The sequence below is a fragment of the Vipera ursinii genome (genome assembly GCF_947247035.1).
Source record: "Vipera ursinii genome assembly, chromosome: 11".
Taxonomy (NCBI): domain Eukaryota; kingdom Metazoa; phylum Chordata; class Lepidosauria; order Squamata; family Viperidae; genus Vipera; species Vipera ursinii.
In genome coordinates, this window is record NC_139524.1 from 19,439,541 (window position 1) to 19,460,142 (window position 20,602).

Here is a 20,602-nt window from a genome sequence, read left to right on the forward strand (position 1 = left end):
TTATGGTCGTAGGTAGTCATGTGTATCTACAGGTAGCCCTCTACTTACGGCTGCTTGTTTAATGACCATTTGAGAAAAATGACTTACGACCTGTGACCATCACGCCACTGCCAGTAGGACTGCAACTTGGACACTTGGCAACCGGCTCACATTTACAATTGGTTGTGGGGACCTGCTGTCCATTGTGATTTGCTGCCTTTTTTTGTTGTTGATTTCCATCAAAAAAACACCCCTTGGGGAAGCTGGATTCACATAATGTCCGTGCAATCCGCATGACAAGCGCAGAGATGTGCTAAACGACCATCATAAAAAATGTTCATATAATTGTTAGCATGACAAATTCCTCAAATACTTGTGTAGCGTACTTGACTTGTGACTGCAGTCACTTAGTGACAAAAATTCATGTTGCAGTTGTGGGCGTAAGTCAAGGATGCTTTTACCCATTTGCAAGGCCTTTGAGCTTCTAAGGTGGCAGCTGAGGAAGGCCTCGGTGGTCTGCAGGAGAACATCCCCCCCTCCCCAGCTCAGGAAAAACTAGCGGTCGTTCAGCGGGATGGTGCACCCTTCCAAGCAACTGCAGGCATCTGGAAGCTTCCAGAAGCAGGAGAAAAGATGGAGCCTCATCTGGGCCACCTAAGAGGCGGTTAACAGAAGCCAAGATTCCCTCTGGATAATGTATGCGAAGTGCTTCAGACCCTTGAAAGCAATGTCCAAATGTTTATACTGTGATTATTGAAACCAAAGAAAAAGCTTTTCAGTCTCGCTATAAGGATGGGAGATCCAGACATATGGTTCCCATCCATTTAAAGAAAAGGGAAAAAACACACAAAAAAATTTGTTCAAGGATTGTTCTGCCTTAGAGATTTCTTTCGGCAATTGGTCTTTAAAGTTGGGTTGGGTCAACGTTGTCCTTCAAGGTGGTGGGACTATCCAAGGGTCGAGGTTGTTGAATACTATTATTCGTAGTACTATTAGTCAGAGTCATATTTATTACATTATTTTCCTCTAATCAGTGTTTGGGGAGAGGCTGAGGAACAATCAGAAACTCCTTGAAAGGGTTGAGGAGCCCTGATCTCCTTGTCTTCTCTCTGGAGCCCATCTTCCTGGATTCCTCCTCTTGCTCCTCAGTCTTCCTCTTCTAACACTGATAATGTTACCTAGTTGGGTCATGAAAGGTCTACAAGAAAACAAAGTTAAGTGAGCACCAAGAACCCCACAGTCTTCTTCTCCTCCTCCTCCTCTCTGCAAACCCCAGTCCCTTCTAGCCCTGATGATGTTATTTAGTTGGGCATGAAATGTCTGCAAGAAAACCAAGTTCAGAGACCATAAACCCCTTAGTCCAGGGGTAGGCAACCTTGGCTCTTTTGTGACCCGTGGACTTCAACTCCCAGAATTCCTGAGCCAGGGAGTTGAAGTCCACAGGTCATAAAAGAGCCAAGGTTGCCTACCCCTTCCTTAGTCATAGTCATCTCCTCCTCCTCCTCTTCTTCTTCCTCCTCCTCCCCCCCCCCCCAATTCACTGCATTTGCTTCGCTTTCAACCTCTTGCAAACTTTTTGTAAAAATTTATATTTCTTCCAAGCTTGCAGTGCTGTAATTACAGATCTGGAAATAATATGGCGTCCAGCTGGGCAGAGCTGCAAAAATGGCATTTCTCCCTGGCACGAGATCATATCTCCACATGTCATCCCAGAGCATCACACAACTAGTTGTGTTTTTGCTGGTCACAAGCTGCAGAGGCTGAGCTTGCCATAGATCTCTCTTTCCCTTGCCTCCTTTCCCACCAGAAAGACCCTCTAACCCCACCCACCCCCAACAACCCTGGTTTGGCTTATCGGGCAGCTGCAACAATGTCAGTCTGTGCTGAGCAAAAAACCTTGGACAGCTTGATTCTATTGTCTCAAATTCTTCTTTTTTTCTTCAAGGGTGGAAGGACCAGTGGGCAAGGGGACTGTTGCAGAGGAGGCTGACTGTGCTCTATTGTTTCGAAATTGGGGTTAACTGGGCGCGCACGCGCACACACACACACACACACACACACACACACACACCTCTTAACAGGAAACCTGGCTTCCTGCAAAGAATGCAACTGCCTGTTGTTCCTAAGCAGGCAAAACAAAGGAAAATGGTTTAAATTCAAAATGGAGAAGAGTAGCCCTGTGGAGAACAGAGCCCAAAGAACATTTTCTTTATTTCAACAAATAAAGAGTTACTTTGCTTAGCACAGGGCTCTCGAAACTGGGCCACTTTAAGACTTGTGGACTTCAACTCCCAGCATGCGCTGGCTGGGGAATTCTGGGAGTAGAAGTCCACAAGTCTCAAAGTGGCTTTGTTAGGAGAGCCCTGCTTTAAGTGTTGGGTCCACAACTCCCTTCCTGCTGTTTTAATTGGCTTCAAAAGATGGGCATTGTAGTCCCAGCACCCAGAATGCAGCAGGGTGTCTTCCTGCGTGGTAAGGAGTTGGGGGTTTGGGATTAAGGCTTAATCTGGCTTATTTTGCCAGACTTGAAGACCCGGTCTGGGAGTTGTGGATCAAGTTGATTCCAGCAAGCCCGCGTGTTGCTTTGTCTCTTTTTTAGGCAAAAATCTGATGTAATTGCGCCCAAAAGGCTGATTGAGGTGGCAGGATTTGAGAGAGAGAGTCCCAGCATTAAGCAAATACTGGATTCTGAAACTGCAAGGTTTATTATTATTATTATTATTATTATTATTATTATTATTATTATTATTATTAATAATAATAATAATAATATAATAATAATAATAATAATAATAATAATAATAATAATAATAATAATAATAATAATAATAAAAAATCTTTAAATGCAGCCCAACTTTGACCGGGAAAGAAATAGGAAAAAGAGCTGTTATTTTGGGCTCAGTGGTGGTCGTAAGTCAAGGACTGCCAGTAGCAGGAGATGGCTGACATTTTGGATGGAAAGACATGGGGTGGGTAGGCCAGGTGAACAGCAGGTTAATCTAAACTCTTTTTCACCCTCTTCCTGTTGGCAAAAGCGACGCTTGCCTAGTCCTCCTCCGTCCATCTCGGTTCTGCTTCATAATTAGCCCATTTTAACGAGGAAACAATGGCTGCTTATGTCTCCACTCTCCCCCCCCCCCCACATTGCAAGTCTTGGCTGCACAAAAGAGGGCATTTTTCCCCCCTCTAGTGCAAGTATTTTGACTGGCACTCCTTTTCTGCCTCGGGAACGGGGGGGGGGGGCACAGGCGGCCTGGGCCAGGTGAAAGCCTTCAGAGGTCTCGCCTTGGTTAGGAGCAGACCTGAGGCCTAGACCAGCTGGTCTCTTGAAGCTTGGAAGATGGAAAACTTGGAGTTGATCAGCTTGGACCGCTCTTTCTCAAGCTTGGGAAGTTTAAGACGAGTGGAGAATTCTTAGAGTTGAGAAACGTTGGCTTTTGGACCATTGGTCAGCCAAAACCTTTTTCTCACCAGAGGCCCTAACCCTCCCAAAGCGGAGGATTTGGGGTCTCTGAGCCCATGTTGGGTGACGAGGACAGGAAGGGCTCCCGAGGTTGGATCTGGAGTAAGGAGAGGAGGAAAAGGCCACCCCCACGGTGGGCGGTTGCATAGCCAGCCACCCCAAAAACACTTGGGCCCGATAGAAAAGAATCTTTGTAGCTCAAGAGTCGAACTGTGGGCTCCTCGGTGCTCTCTGAGCGTGGTGGTTTTCTTGTGGACCTTTCATCAGTGCTAGAAAGGACTGGGATTTTGCAGAGAGGAGGAGGAGGAGGAGGAGGAGGAGGAGGAAGAGGAGAACTGTGGGCTCCTTGGTGCTCTCTGACCGTGGTGGTTTTTTGGTGGATGTTTCATGACCCAAGTAGACAACAACAACAGTGCTAGAAAGGACGGGGGGGGGGTTGCAGGGAGGAGGAGGAGGACGACCATGGGGTCTTTGATGCTGTCTGAGCCTGGTAGATTTTTTGCAGATGTTTCATTACCCCTCCGGGTAATATCAGTGCTAGAAGGGAAAGGGGTTTGCAGAGAAAGAGAAGGAGAACGATGACGATGGGGTCCTTGGTGCTTTCTGAGCTGGGTTGTTTCCTTGCAGACATTCCACGACCCACCTGGGTAACGTCATCAGTGCTAGGAGGGAGGTGGGGTTTGCACTCTGTTTATGAATCCCCCTCCCTTCTAGCACTGAAGTTACCTACCTGAGTCACGAAACGTAGGATGATGTTGCCTACTTTGGCTTGGGTTGTGGGAGGGTGGTTGTTGTTTTTTTGGAAAAAAATTGGCTCCTTCGGGCCCCAGCAATATGAAAGAAGTTGTCTAGGTGTACTCTTTGACGTGTTGGGCTGAGATTGAACAGCGGAAGCGTAAATTATTCTAATCAAATTTTCTCAACTGTGTTTTTAAGAGGTCCTTTCCCCTGTATTTGTGATGATCTTTTAAAACCTAATCCCAACTCCCATCTGTTGATATTTACCAAACAGAGACAGATTTTATTTTTCTAGTCAGGCTGCAGACTTAGGTCTGCCGGTAACAGAGATTATTTATCTCGGGATCTGCTGATCCTGGCAAAATTTGCCGGTGGGGAAAGTTTGCAAACCATCCCTGATTACACACAACTTCAGGGGTTGCTTGTGCTTGAAGGGAAATCTTTCGGAGTAGAATTAAACGGATATACCAGCCAGACGGTTTCTGATTAGTCAACTTCCAGGTTTGTAGGTTTGAAGCTTGCATCCTATGACGTTCGTTTCACAAAGGACCACGGATGGTTGCTTAGCTGTGGAGTCCCCGTCTCTCCTGCCCGCAAAAGCATGCCTTTAAAAGAGGCGTTTTCCTGTCTCTGCTTTGATTTTGCAGGAAGGAGAGAGCTGGGCCTCCTCAGCCAAGGAAATGACCCTGAGCAGAACTTCTCTACAGGGAGTCCCCAAATTATGGCCACAGTTCAGCCCGTCATTTCTGTTGCTAAGTGAAACGTTGGTTAAATGCCCCGTTTTACAACCCTTTCTTGCTATAGCGGCTAAGGGACTCAGTGCGGTTGTTAGGTTGGTGTCATGGTGGTTAAATGAACTTGGGTTCCTCCATTGACTTTGCTTGTCAGAAGGTCGCAGAAGGGATCACAGGATCCCCCAACACTGCGGCCGCCATAAATACGAGCGTCCGCATTTTGATCGCGTGACCGTGGGAGGCTGCAGTGGTCACAAGTGTGAAAGATGGTCCTAAGTCACTTTTTGTCAGTGCCGTTGTGACTTTGAATGGTCAGTAAATGAATCGTTGAAAGTCAAGGACTAGCTGAACAAGGCAAACGACTTCTGGGGTGTTTTTGTTTTCTACCACCCTAATTTCCTAACCTTCCAGGTTAGGAAGGGCGGCTGTCTAAAGGCTTGCTCTGTCCACCGAACCAAGGAATGTTGGTTTATTTGCCTGACTTTATCGCACAAACACACCTTCCGGTGTTCTTCAAAACTTTAGCTGCTTTAAGAAATCTGGACTTTGACTCCCAGAATTCCCAAACCAGCATGTTCTTGGAGTCCCTGCCCTGGAGAGAAAAGAGGGAATTCTTGGCCCATCACGGCGGGAGCTTCTCTGCAGCTGTCTTGAGGAAGGGGCGCTCTAGCTGAGTTGTGGCTGGCTTCAAGCGGCCGAGTTTCATTCCTTTCGGGCTGGACCCTTCCGATTGCCCGTCTGGTCGCCCTCCTTCCCCGTTGTTTACACCCTGCGGTTCTTGCCCAGCCCTGCGTGTGCAGGAGAATCTTCAGAACGGGTCTGTGACTGTTCGTTTCTTTGGGCTCCACTGTGCAAGACCGTTCCTTCCCTCCGTCGCAAGGCTAGGGAGAGGGAATATACTCAAAAGCTGAAAAGATGCCAAATGTTGTTTTTTTTAATTGCTGGAGGTGGGAGCCGATCTGGCTTTCAGGCAGAGATGTTCCCTGCCGCCGCTTGAGCGAACGGGGAGTCAGTTTCCAAGGTGCTTTGTTGATTCTCCCAGAAGAGTTTCAGCGTGCACAGCAGAGCATGTGTGTAATCTGTAGCACAAGACGGCCGCTGGCTGAGCACCCGCTAGACGACAGGCCCGTTGGATCTCTCGGAGATTTGCCGGGGAGAGGAAGCCACAGTTGGAACACGGCATCCAGTTTGGGTCACCACGATGGAAAAAAGATGTTGAGACTCTAGAAGGAGTGCAGAGAAGAGCAACAAAGAGGATTAAGGGGACTGGAGGCTAAAACATACAAGGAACGGTTGCTGGAATTGGGCATGTCTACTTTAATGAAGGGTGAGGGGTGACATGATAGCAGTCTTCCAGTATCTGAGGGGCTGCCCCAAAGAAGAGGGAGTCAAGCTGTTCTCCAAAGCACCTGAAGGCCGGACAAGAAGCCACGGATGGAAACTAACCAAGGAGAGAAGCAACCTAGAACTAAGGAGAAATTTCCTGACATTGAAAACAATTAACCAGTGGAACAGCCTGCCTCCAGAAGCGGTGAATGCTCCAACGCTGGAAGTTTTTTAGAAGAGACTGGGCAGCCATTTGTCTGAAATGGTATAGGGTTTCCTGCCTGAGCAGGGGGTTGGACTAGAAGACCTGCAAGGTCCCTTCCAACTTTATTATTATAAATATTATTAAGCGAAGAAGCTTGCACTAAAAACGTGGGTGGGTGGGTGTTGTGGATGAATTGAGAGAAAGTGAGTTCATTTGCCAAGCTGACAAAGATCTAATGGGGCTGGCTGGAATTGGTAAACTCCATCCTTGTAGTTGGTGTGCCATTGTGTAGGGCTTAAATGGACCCTAGTGTTGCTAGAACCAGGTTTATTTCTTCGCTGTGTGTCAGGGCGGTTCGGTGTTTTGTAGTCTAGGAATCTTGGTTCGTTGTTGCTTCTCTTGAAGGAACCACGATACATTACATCTTTACATGTTCTTGAAAACAGTCTTGTGCACTGTTTCTCAACCTTGGGTGCTTGAGGATGGGTGGACGTCAACTCCCAGAATTCCCCAGCCAGCTATGTTGCCTGGGGAATTCTGGGAGTTGAAGTCCACCCATCTTCAAGCGCCCAAGGTTGAGAAACACCGACGAACAGAAGTGCTTTGTGCCCTTAATTTATTCTTCCTACTTTTGCATGGATTTGGTTTTCTTGGCCACCTTCGGTGGAATAAACAGGGGCACCCCCAGGAAAGGGGGAGGGGGAAAAGCCTCCTTTCCTCGTCCACCCCCAGATATTGGCCGGTTCTCCCTCTGCATCTAGGAACGGCCGACATCTGAGCCAAGAGGCCAAAGCATTGATTTGAAATGTGCTTTGCTGCTGCTGCTGGTGTGAGAACATGCCGGCCTGCTGTTGTCCTCTCGCCAAGGCAGGAATGTGAGCAGCAGCAGGTGCCGAAGCTGCAGAGCAACGCCATCCGAGCGGGTGTCCCCACAGACCAGCCTGGAATTCGCCGCTTAACTCCAGGAAGCGGGGAAGGGAGGGGGAGGGGGAAATTCCTGAGTTAATTTTGGCAGGGGGGGACCCCTTGGCCGTCATCCTCGCTGCCATAGCAAAGAAGCAGGGCGGGGGTGTCCCTTCTGGGCATCAGCAAGCTGGCATTACCGTAGGGTCTCCGTCAAACTAGCTGGGCAGATTTTGAGGGTCTCCTTCTCCTTCCTCTAGCTCAGAGGTCCCCAATCTTTTGGGGACCGGTTCCATGGAGAAAAGTTTCTCCTCGGACCGGAGATTACGTGGTTTTGTGTGCTGCCTGCATCCCACGGATGGGACTTTGCTTGTTTGTGTGGACCGGTTGCTGGCTTGCTGCGGCCCGGTACCGATCCACAGACCAGGGGTTGGGGACCCCTGCTCTAGCTATACTCCTTGATGGCTGGCTTTAAAATTCTTGCTGTTGTTTCCCCCCAGGAGAGGGAGAAATAAAGTTCAAGTACCCCTTGATTAATATCCATTCATTTAGTGACTGTTCAGAGTCAAAACGGTGCTGAAAAAGAGTGAGTTATGAACGTTTTTTCACAGTTACAGCAACCTTTGCAGCTTCCACATGATCGCATGATCAAAATTCAGACGCTTGGCAACTGACTCACATTTATGACGAGGGTGTGTGTGTGTGTGTGTGTCACGTGATCCCCTTTTGCTACCTTCTGACAAGCAAAGTCAGTGGGAAAGGCAGATTCACTTAACAACCGGGAGACTAACTTATTAACTTGCAGTGATTCACTTAGTAACTGTGGCAGAAAAGGTCATGAAATGGAGCAAAACTCACTCAACAAATGTCTCACTTAGCAACAGAACTTGTGGGCCCAATTGTGATCGTAAGTCAAGGACTGCCTTCATTGCAGCATCGTAAAACAAATTTGCTCACTTGGGAGGCTTAAAATGGAGAGAGCAAGGATATGTGGGCAGAATAGGATGCGACACTTTGGTGCCCCAGAATTTGAGATGTCGGGCAGGTTCTCACAAGCCAGATATGCAGGAGGTCAGCGTGGGAAGCAGACCCGGCCACAAACTCATATGGGCCTGTTGTGGCTCCATATCTACAGCAGCAGCATCACCATCACAGGCCCCAGGAAGGGCAGAAGCAAGAGATGCCTCCACATCCTCTCCGGTTGCTAAGGTTGAGGAACGTTGCTTTAAGTTAGTGTTGGCCAACTTTAAGACTTGTGGGCTTCAGCTCCCAGAATTCCCCACCAGCCTGGCAGTTGAAGTCCACAAGTCTTAAAGTTGGCCAAGTTTGGAGACCTCTGCATGATGACCATCATCTGCCAAGAGTTGTCCCTTTGGATTCCACCTGGAAACGAATGGAACAAACTTTGAAACCATAGAATTTATGGACCCCAGTTTGACATTGGATCTCCAGGCAAGCACAAAGTAGATTCGAAGCTCTTTAGAAGATCTCAGAAATGACCATTTTGGAGAAACGAGACTTCAACAACACAACAGAGAGGGAGGTTGCAAACATCAAAAAGGTTTCAGTAGGTCTCAACACACACAATAGGTTTCTGGCACTCTGCAGTTGTCAACTGATAAGGAACTGGTAGTCTGTCTCACACTTAACACCAAGCAGAATAAGATTTTAATGTTCTGAAAAGCATGGAGACAAGATGCCCAGGACCAGCCTGGGGCACTCAGAAACCAAGTGCCAACCTTCAGTTATACAGTTAGACCAGTCTGTGCACACCACGCTTGTTTCAAATGAGTTCACAGAAGCTTTGTGAAATAAACTTTCTGAGGAGCGTTTCTTGTAGTCATCAAAAGGGGCTTTGTTTAAACGTGAAGCAAATAGATTTCTTCTTGCAGATAATTTTGTAAATAACACTTGCTGTATTATGTCCTAATTATCTAGTCAGATTTGTCCAATTTTTGGGGAAATTCTGACTGGGATGAAGTGTGAAATAAACCAGCAGGCTTTTGATTAAAATGCTACACTTGCAAGGGAATCAAGAAGTTTTGAAAAGCATTTTCTCGAGTCAAAAAAGTTGAGCTGTTTGCTGCCTGAGCTTCATATTAGGTTGGTTCAGATGTGGATAATTGTGCTTTTCTTTCGTAAGCCATCTGGAGAAGAAATGATTTAAGAAGGGACTTGAAGGAAGGAAGGATGGAAGGAAGGAAGGAGATATTTTTATGGCTCAAAACATTTGATCAGAATTGCAGATGATACAGCACTGAGTGGCAGAATTAAAATGCAAAAAATAAATGGCAAAATAAATTTAAACACAGCATTGCTAGTCCCCTCAATTGAGAAGACTCAAGAGAGCCCCAAACTCTCCTGTCTGATACTTTTGGACGGGGGTGGGTGGGGGTGGGGGTGGTCTTGATAATTTCGGCTGAAATGTGCTGTTAAAAATACCTCCGCAAGATTCTTCTATCCAGGATGGAAAGCCGCCTGCCTCCCTCCCTCTGGCCAAGCGCGCCGCAAAGTTTGATTTTTCTCTTCTCTGAAATAAATACCCTTATTAATTCACTCTCTCCGAAAATATAAGCATCCCTAATCCGGATCACGTTCTCTTCTCCCTCCCCTGCACGCGCCCCCCCCCATAGCATTCACTTATGGGAGAAAAAGCTGCTATTTATGCCGTCCGTCCGTGGATTTTTCCTTTCTTTTTTCCTTTCCTCCACGGCATGTCAAACAGGCATAATATACGAGGTTTCCCGATTACTCCCGAGAGAGAGAGAGAGAGAGAGAGAGAGAGAGAGAGAGAGAGAAGCCATAATTGTCTCTCTGCCTAGTTAGCTCCAGAAGAAGCCAGCCTTTCATTGCAATTGCACAGCTCTGACGTATGTGGAGGCAGCACGCAGGAGCATCTGTGGAGGGCTATTTATTTATTTTGCAAAGGCTTGCTGCAGCTTTAGAGGGGACCGGGTTTTGTGTTTCCCTCCCCCCCCAGGACAAAAAAAAAAGACTGATAGGGCACCAAAATACAGAATAACAGAGTTGCCCCAAAGAACAGGAGAGTCAAGCTCTTCTCCAAAGCGCCCGAAGGCAGAACAAGAAGCAACGATGGAAACTAATCAAGGAGAGAAGCAACCTGGAACTAAGGAGAAACTTCCTGACAGCGAGAGCAATTAACCAGTGGAACAACTTGCCACCAGAAGTTGTGGCTGCTCCATCACTGGAGGCTTTTAAGAAGTGACTTGTCTGAAATGGGTTTCCTGCTTGAGCAAGAGGGTTGGACTAGAAGACCTCCAAGGTCCAGCTCTATTTGGATTGAAATGGATATGTGTGTGTGTGTGTGTGTATTTAGCACCAGCCAAAGGAAACCCTTTCAGAGGCCTGCTTTGCCATTCTCCATAAAACAGCTGACAAGAGAGATTTCTGAGGGGTTTATATCCTACCGTGTGATCAGTGGACAACTGAGAGATTAAATTTGTGCAACCTCTGGATTACTGGCAGGTTTTTTTTGTTTGTTTTCAGAGCTGTGAATTCGGTCGCTTTTTTTGTCCTTGTCGGAAGGACTCCGAGCTCAGCAGAATTTTTGCTTGAACTCTGCATAATTTCAGAGGGTCCGTTACTCAGCCTGGATTTCCACATTGGTGCCCCCAAAACTGCCTGGGAGCAGAAGAGGGGGAAACAACATAGGGGCAAAGGGGCAGAGATGAAAGGGAAATGCAACACACACACACGCACCGCAAAAAAAAATTCAGCTTGCTGGAATGAGAAATGTTTCTAATTCTTTGCTCTCATTTATAACCTGATTGCACAGTAACCTTGGAACAAGGAACCCAGCTTTGGAGCCCGTTTGTTTGAGGAGCAAATAAGCAAAAAGTTCCTCCCCCCCCCAAAAAAAATGAGGATATCAGTTAAATGTCCACTCTACAAATGAGCATGACTGCAGCCATTTTCCCTGTTCATTTTCAGCTGCCACATAGCATGGCGGGAGGGGGGTTGCCAGGTGCTTTGCTAGTCAAAATAATCTTTCGTCCCGTGGGAACCAAGGTCATCGGCGGTAAGTCCAAAGTTTTCCCTGACCAGCATAACCCACAATATACACATAGTCCCCGAGTTAACAACCACAACTCAACCCAAAGTTTTTGTTTCTGCTAAGCAAGACAGTTGTTAAATGAGTTTTGCTCCGTTTTCTGGCCACAGTTGTTAAGTGAATCACTGCAGTTGTTGAATCAGTAACACGCTTGTTAAAGTGAATCCGACTTCCCCATTGACTTTGCTTTGTCAGAAGGTCGCAAAAGGGGATGACTCGACCCCCTGGGATGCTGCCACGGTCATAAGTATGAGCTAGTTTGCCAAGCGTCTGAATTCTGATCACGTGAACACCAAGGAGAGGCTGCAGCGGTCGTAAGTGTGAAAAACAGTCCTAAGCCGCTTTCCCCCCCAGTTTTGTTGTAACTTTGAACGGTCACTGAATGGTTATAAGTTGCTAGGACCCCAGGAGCGAGTGACTCAATCGTTCACAAAACCAGAAGCCTCCAGTGAGACAAATGCTCTCACTGGAGCTATTTTATGTCCCCCCCCCCAACCCCCACCCCGCTGCCACCTTCTCCCAAAATGCAGCTGCTTTCCTGTTGGTGGGTTCATCTTGAAATGCTGCATTTGAAACCCCCATTGTGGTTTGGTTGTTCGGGGACACACCACCCTGGATGTCTCTAGGCGCTTTGAAGGTTGCTAGCTGGCTTGACTTAGAAAGGCAGCAGGCTACCTTTAAAAACCTTTCAAAAGGTTGCAGAAGAAAACGGTGGCGAATCACTTTGGCGTTGCTGCCAAAAAAAAAAAAAAAAAAGCCACAAAGACACATCACCAAGAATGAAACATTTAGTGCAAAAAAGGAGAATTTGATTTCTCTGAATTTCTTGCTGGGAGGGGGTGGGGTTTCCCTGCAGCTTTGGGGCCCAGCTTTAAATGCCTGGATCCCGTGCCTGACCGGCCATCTTGCAGCTGGTCCTGGGTACATTTGTGGGTCCATCTGCATTGTGCCCCGTCATCCAAACTTCAGGGTGTCGAACGCCTTTTTGGGAGAATGTCGGGTATCAAAAAAGCCCCCCCGCAAACTGACTTGCCAGTCCCATTTAAGTCAGTCGGAAAAACCCAAAAGGAAAACCTGTTTAATAGCAGCATCATCATCATCAAAGTTTCCTGCAGGCATCTAACCGAAGACGCTGTTCCTTTCCGCCGTGATTCTCACATTTTCTAGACCAGCTTGAAATAAGCAGCCTCTCCAAATTTCTGTTATCTTACTTGTGAAATCTCTCCCTTTGGGACATCACGAATTGTGCTTGCCTAGACTTCTAAAGTCCTTGATTTGTGACTGGTCATAAGTTGAGAGCTTCAACCTGCAACTAGTCGCTTAGCAGTGGACCACGCAAAAGGTACTTATGAAGTTCCAGTATCTGCCCTCCTCCCCCCAGCCACAGGACTGCATTTTGGTCACCACCATTTGCAAGCGTGCACGTGTATCTGTGATTTATGAGATATTTTGTTGAAAACCAGTGTCTTTTGGCAAAAAAACAAAACAAAACCCACAATGGCTTTGCCTCGTAGCCGTGTTTGCCTTGTAACCTCTTCCCAGAGAAAAAGGCTATAAAAATCAGGCCCACTTTAGGACTGTCATGACGATCGTAAGGCAAGGATTATCTGCGTGCAGCCAACCCTCAAAGCTGAAAGCATTGCCTGAGCTTATTTGGAAATGGAAAGGAAGCTTCTTTCGGGATGTTGAAACTGGCAATTAGCTGGTTTCCTGGTCAAGAACATCTTTTTCGTTTAGCAACAAAAAAAAGGCCCAGTTGGGTATTTATTGGCCCTTCAAATGCAGACAAATCTTGTTGCAGGGGGCACATTTTGGAGGCTGCTAAAAGGGTATGGCTTGCAATGTTCAGACTTTGCTGGTTGCATCTAAACCAGGGGTCTGCAACCTTGACAACTTTAAGACTTGTGGACTTCAGCTCTGCTGGCTGAGGAATTCTGGGAGCTGAAGTCCACGTCTTAAAGTTGTCTATGTTGTAGATCCCTGGTCTAAGCTGCCATTACGGACCTCTTTGCAGGATTAATCCGTTCAGCTCCGTTGCCTAACTTAAGTGCCTGCTCATTAGGCCAATAATTTTGCTTAAACTGGAATGCGTGAAATCCAAGCTCAACCGCTGGCTGTCCAAAGCAGTTGTGTGCGCCTGGTACAACACATCAAGTCAACGTTCAGGCTTAACTTAGTCAGCCATGAACTCTGGCATGTCTGCTTTTCGTTTTACAGCTGTATGTTATCACAACTCTGAGAATTGAGAGCCTCAATTTGGAAAATGCAGACACCCTGCTCACTTTATCACGTCTTGCAGCTGGAGAAGCTTGGCAAGGATGAGGCATTTTGACTATTTCTTCCTTAGACTTTTTCTTCATTAATGACGTTTCTTCATTAAGTAAGGGCCAGTAGGCAGAGGATGGCTCCTGAAGACAAATCAAGAAAGGATTTCTAGATTTCAGGACAATTTTGTGGTAGTGTCGTGTGCTTTCAGTTGTTGTGGACCTCTCTTATGTTCATGGAGGACTAACTGGACAGGATTTGAACATTTATTGATTGATCAAATTTATGAAGCTGCCCATTTCACCAAAAGCGACTGGGCTTTGTGTGGACATTAGGGAGTTTGCTTACATGACAAAGCAGAAGAAGATGTTGACTTAATGGTTGAGTGAGCAGAGTTTGGTATTCAACCTGTTGCTGTTTTGACCTTGCATGAGGGTGGTGGTGGAACTCCAAAACATGTGGTCCTTAGTTGACATTGTGAAGAAGGACCGGGTTGGACTAAGAGAGAGTAACTGGCTTAGAGTTGCCCATTTAGGATCCGTAGCCAAAGAGAGACTTGGACCTGGGTTCTTCTAGTCCTTATCCAACACCTTGACCGCTACACCGTCTTGTCCTAAGACTTGCACACAATTTATTTGTGAAATGGAGGGAGGCTGCCTTGAAAAGATTGAATTATATTACGATCCAAGTTCTAATAAAACACCAAGACTGTTTAAACCAAGGTTGTCCAACCATGGCCACTTTAAGACTTGTGGAGTTCAACTCCCAGAATTGTGGCTGGCTGGGGAATTCTGGGAGTTGAAGTCCACAAGTCTTAAAGTGGCCACTGGTTTAAACGGAGACCATTTCCAAGAAAAGATCCAAGCAGCGATAGCAATAAAGAATGAGGCCTCCATCTTCTAAATATAAGCTCCCCCCCCCTTTGTTTGCAAACGAAATACCAGAGGCTGTAATTTAGTCTATAGTGGTTTGAGTTCGAACATTCAGGCTATCATTAAGCTGCAAGACGGGGCTGTTGGTGTACATTTCTTCCTCAGTCCTGAAAATATGTGTTGCCAAATTCCTGCCTACTCAATGTTTGTGGAGGTTCAAACCCTTTATTAAGGGTCGGTGCTGCCAAGCTTCTGAAAATGTGCATGTTGTCAAAATGTGACACGTGTTTTTTTTAGACCAGAGGAAGGTTTCCAGCTTGTCTTTTGGGCCGATTCCTTTTTGGGTTGGTGGGATATCTGGCCCAAAGTTTGTGTGAAGGCTGAAATGCCACAGACTTGGTCCAGAATGCCCCCCTTGGATCACTAAAGAAATATTGGTCCCTTATTAATCAGACAAGGCCATTTCCTTCTCTTTGTCCTTCCTTCCTTCCTTCCTTCCTTCCTTCCTTCCTTCCTTCCTTCCTTCCTTCCTTCCTTCCTCCTCTTCCTCCCCCCCCCCACTCCCAATACTGGTCTGGGTTCAAACTCCCATGACTGGGGATTGGTAGAAGGGCAACATAGCTATAAAAAGAACAGTTCCAGATTGCCAGTATTTTTTTCTTCACTTGGGCATGGAGTACGACTTGACTGCTCCAAAACCTCTTTTTTGCTTGGTTTTCAAATGTCAAGTTTCTAAGAGTGCCCCCCCCCCCATTTCATTGGCTGAGTTTCACCATCCTTTGGCAAGGGGGGGCACTGTCTGTTCTCTGCTCATCTGCCTGAGGACTGGTTGATGACATGCAAGACAGTTTGTAAGAGTATAATATTTATTATATCTTATGTAGTGGAGGAGGAGGAGGAGGAGGAGACATCTTTAGATTTTGGAGCAGGCTCACCACTCAGCACCGGAAAATGATTCGTGTTTGTTTAGTTCTGGTATAAATTCGTACATTCCTTAAATAAAGCACAATTTAAAGAGACTGTACTGTATCAGTTGTTCATTGCAACCTGTACAGTGATAATGTAAGAACGCCTTTAGTCATAACCCCTTTTTTGCAATTTTCCACTCTTCCTGAGTTTTGAGAAATGGCAGTATGTGTTGGCTTTCATCTGCCATAATGCTCAGCCCACATGGCCTATAGCCTAATAACAGAAGAGTCGGGAGGGACCTTGGCGGTCTTCTAGTCCAACCCCTGCTCAAGCAGGAAACCCTGTATCATTTCAGACAAATAGATGTCCAGTCTCCCCTTTAAAATCTCCAGTGATGGAGCGCCCACGATTTCTGAAGGCAAGTCGCTGATAAGAACCGTCCTCTCAACCTGGGTTAAAGGTTAAGGCAAACTACTTTGTGCATTCCAAGCAAATGAATGGTTTGGCCCAGTGTATACAGAGAAAGATGGCTTTCTTTGCTATTATGTGGTAAACTGAAGTTTAAAGATAGCTATTGCTAAATACACATTCTCCTTTACTTTGTCCTCAACAGACTGGAATTTATGGTCGTCTAACATAAATAGAAATCAGTTCTTTATCTCTGAGTTGGGAAAAGAAAGAAAGAAAAAAAAAGAAAGAGAAGAAAGAAAGAGAAAGAAAGAGAAAGAAAGAGAAAGAAAGAAAGAAAGAAAGAAAGAAAGAAAGAAAGAAAGAAAGAAAGAACGATGTGCCTTACCAAAGCATGTGGCTTCTGCTTCTCTCAGCCGCAATTGGCCAAGTGTAACCATGGTGGGATTTTATGTCCCACCCTTGACTTGGAACAGAGGCTTATTTCTCCTCTGAAGCACTGAGATTTGGCTCTGGAACTTGTTCCTCTGAGCTAGACCGTGTCCAGGTTGCCTCCACTCTTACCTTAAAGAATCCGTTGGTCCTATTCTTACCAATAAGTTGCGCGTCAGAGAATCATGAGATTAGCATTTGGGGGGTGTCTACATTTTCCTGATGCTAAGGCGCTCCACATCTGGAATTGTCTTCTGGATTTGAAAAACATAAGCCAGGTCCTTGTGGAAGGCTTGGTGTATTACACATGGCCAAAGATTGCTTGTGGGTGTGTGTTTCGGCATAACTCTTTGGGGTGTGTGCGAATAAAAAGGAAGAGGTGTCAAAGTGTCTCCTGGAGTGGGGTTTGGCCTGCTGGATTCCTCTAGTGTAAGCAGAAACTCTGGCGCAATGCAAGTAAACAAAAATAAGAACTTCATCCTTCCGGATTTGCTGGAATCGCAATCCAAGGGTGTCTTGGTGTGTGGACTTCGTTTTTAACTTGGCTACGTTTTGATAGACCTTGATCTGAATACACCGGGGAGGTCTAGCCCTTCCCTGCTGCCTTGCAAAATACAGGTGCAGCTCTTGGGGGGAAGATAAAGGGAGCTCTTCTGATATTTATTTGGAGGATATATTGGCTGCCCCCTTTGGCATCATGTTCCTAGCCTGATGCACACCCAGATGGCCCTGCCCTGAATAGTTGCACAGTCAATGCTCATACGTGTCACACCTCTTCCTGTTGTTAGATAAAGCAACCTGAGGTCATTTAACTCCCCTCCTGCCAGCAATTCTTTTCCTTCGGGTTTTCTCCTTCTGAGAAATGTGGACTTTTATGTTGGTTTGGAAAGCTCCTCTGCATTAGTTCTCTGATTTGTGAAAAAGCCCCACAACGTACACGAATAGAAAGAAATGGGTTGGGTCGTGCTTCAGGCTGAGAATTCCAAAACGGCTTGGGAGGAGGGTGCAAGGGTGTGTATGGAAGAGGCAAAAGGAAGGCCCAACAGCTGTAGACAACAGCTGCGTGACCCAAGAAGACCAAGCTGAGCTGCAGACAGGTGGTGGGATTCCGTAATGGGATCCCAACTGCAGAGACGCCTCAGGAGCTATCTGAGGAATCCAGAAGGAGCAACTGCTGGCTTTGGGTTGCCTTCGCCCCCCCAGAAGGAGCAGGATGGCCAGGCCAATCCAGACGGCCCATCCCCACCGTGAGAAGCAGAGATGAATTGGGGTCCCATGGAGGAGAAGACTTGACCTCCCTTGCAAAGGAAGCAAGAACTTCAAGGAAAGGGCAGCTTCAGAAGAGGGGACAGGCAAAGACAAGAAAGACCCCACTGATCTAGAAAGCTCAGATTTTGGTGATCTGGTTGAAATAATCTAGACTCCTGTCGAACATCTGCAGTTACATTCTAAGGCCAATATTTAGCCTCGCTGGCATTTCCCTTCTCTTTCTGTGTTGATCCTTCCATGGCATGGAAGCTTCATCATTTCAAAGGCTTTTCTTTTCTTCTTCTTCTTCTTCTTTTTAGCAAAATTGCATTTTTTGCCGGAATCAGATCGCTGTCTTTGTGGCTGGATTGCCAACAGCTTGTTTTTATTTTACCCGTGCAATTTATAGTTTCCTCTCCATCTATCCGGAGAGAGGCAAATCAAGTCAAAATAAAACTTTTCACGCAAACCAAAAGAAAGCAAATTGAGGCTCCATAAAATCTCAGCAAAGAGTTAATTTCTGTGTCTCTGTAGATTTCTTTCCCTGATGGTCAGTAAAGATTGAGAATATGAAATCCCCTCTTGCATTGAACTGGGAGATAAGCCTTTGTTGATACAAAACGGCCTGCACTCTTTTCAAAATACACAATACAACAGTAACATCCTGTCCTTTTTGAAAACCGCCCCCCCCCCTTGTGTGTCGTGGTCCGGAAGTCCAGAAGCATTGTTGAAAATTTACAGCAAAAGTAGGGATCCTCTGTCTTCAAGAAGCAACTTAAGTTTTATTTTCTTTTTCCTGGGGTGCTGCTTCATGTCGATATTTTATCAGCGCTTCCCCAAAAACGCAGCCTTGCCTTTTCAGTTTAATCCTTAATTGGGAGGTGTTTTCCCAAGGATCTTTCAAACACTGCGGGCTTTCTTTTCAGAATATTTGAACTCTTTCCCAAGTTTTGTAAGCACTGTTTTCTTCTGGCTGCCTTGAGATTGTCCAGACCGTTCCAATGAAACAGAAATGCAATTCTTATTTTATTTCTTTTTTTCTTTTCTTTTTTTGGAATCCAAGACAAATGGATTTCGTAACATGTTTTATACCTTTAAAGCTTTTAATCTTAAATTATTCTGATTTAAATAATTTTATTGGTTAAACTGGACACCGTCAAGCACCCCTCTTCAAAGGAGATGGGCAGATAAGTAATATGAAACACAAATAAATTTCTGCAGCGTCCTGACAGGATTGAGATAAATTATTGGGTGTTTTTTAAAAAGTATTATATTTTTTTTGCAATGAATTAGTATTTAAATGGGGCGTCCCTTGTTCCAAGGCTAGCATTTTTAAGCTGGCAGAATGAGGGCACCCAACATGGCAGTAGAATAATTGTTTTACAGCAAACTCTGGTAACTCATCAATATTCTTATTTCCTAATTAAAAGACTTTTTTATAGGAATGCCTCACACTTCTTGAACTGGATGCTAACTGGCATTTGCTAAATATTGGAAATAGGCAAAAGGAATGGGAAGGACTTTCCTTGAAAGAAATCTGATAATATATTTGATTTTCCAAAGAAACATCTTGACTTTTGCATCTTTGTTTCAAAAATCAGTTTGGGGGAAAGATTTGCTTCTTGTCTCTTCTTTTAAAGTCACCCTTGCTTTTTTGACCCCCCTTAAGCGAAGCCTGAAGTCACACAATCCTAATCTGGGTCCCTACAAAACGCAAAACAAACACCCAGTGTGGTGTTTTAGTCCCGTGGGAGAGCCAAGTTCTGGGCTGAAGAAAAGTACAATGCAGCAATGCTTTCTATGTGAATCCTAACACTGGCACACATCTGATTGGCAGGAAAGAACAAAAATCAATATTGCAAAATTCTCCCACCCCACGGTTTAGTTTTTAACAATTCAGGAATTGTTCTTCTCCCTGCCTGAAGCTTCCGGGATATTCTTTCCATCCCTTCCTGTTTGCTCTTCCTTGTAAACTAGCTTTGGCAAGGTCACCTCTGAAGGATGCCAGGCTTAAAGACTGGAGCGCTTCTCACAAAGGGAAGATTTAGAGGTTGTAAAACTCCCTCTGACTCTTTCATTTTCTCTCCTGGGCTTTGGTTTTTATCCCTTCTGAACACAGAGCTACTTTCGCAGCCCTAAATTACAAGGGTTCCTCTGATCCGGCTGTCATCTCAACTTAAGGAAAAAATAAATAACGATAAATTAAAACTGGATGGGAACCTTCCCCACCCCTTTTTAATCCGTTGGCTTGACGGAGAAGCCCGTGCGTTCACCAGAGAGCAGATTAGCGCCCGTGCAACTGCAGCGTCGGTTAAATGTGACTTTCCTGCTCACCTGCCTTAATCCTCCTGGCGGAGGATAAAATGTGTGCCAGGTATAGCATCCCCTCCCTTCTGCAAAGCAACCAGGGGTGGGACTTTTTCTAAAACAATGAGTGGAAAAGCACAGCAGGCCAAAAAAACCACCAGACATTATAATTGACGGTAACTGGATCTGGCTGCTCCTTTTAGGTCGTTGGGCGAAGGCGGTGCAATTTTGTGCAGGGTGGCGCTTTTTGATTTTTCGGGGATTTTGGGGGTGGAGGGTGGAAACCCCGTTTGCAAGCAGATCATTTAGTTGTGGGTGGGGGGATGAGGATGGAGGAAAGGGTTTTCTCAGTAGGATTGGCCCTGGAATGCTTCCAGACCTAATGCAAAAATAATCCTTTTTTTATATATATACAAAGGTTGCCGTGGTCTTTCCAATCCTTGCCTCGATCTGTTTCCCCTTTTTTCCCCTGGGTCGGCCTTTGGCCCCATAACACTCTGAAAGTGACTCTTGAGGTTGTTACTACTTTTGTCAACAAGGCTGATCATCCACAGACGTTTGCCATAATTAGGGGTTTGCTATTTTTTGCATCCGGTGTCAGAAAGGGATCTCCGAATAGATGTACCTGCTCCAAAACTCTTCCCCCCCCCAAACTTTGGGTATGGAGCCAATCCTGTCTGCATTACATTCCTAAATAAAGAACGTGAGCAAAGTTGAACACACACACATACACACGGGCTA

General features: G+C 45.8%; 1 protein-coding gene across 3 annotated transcripts in view; it reads left to right on the forward strand.

Annotated features, from left to right (window-relative positions):
- The window catches only part of TJP1 (tight junction protein 1), a 67,779-nt gene that overhangs the window by 9,255 nt on the left and 37,922 nt on the right, over positions 1–20,602 (forward strand). The gene's annotated exons all lie outside the window — the stretch shown is intronic.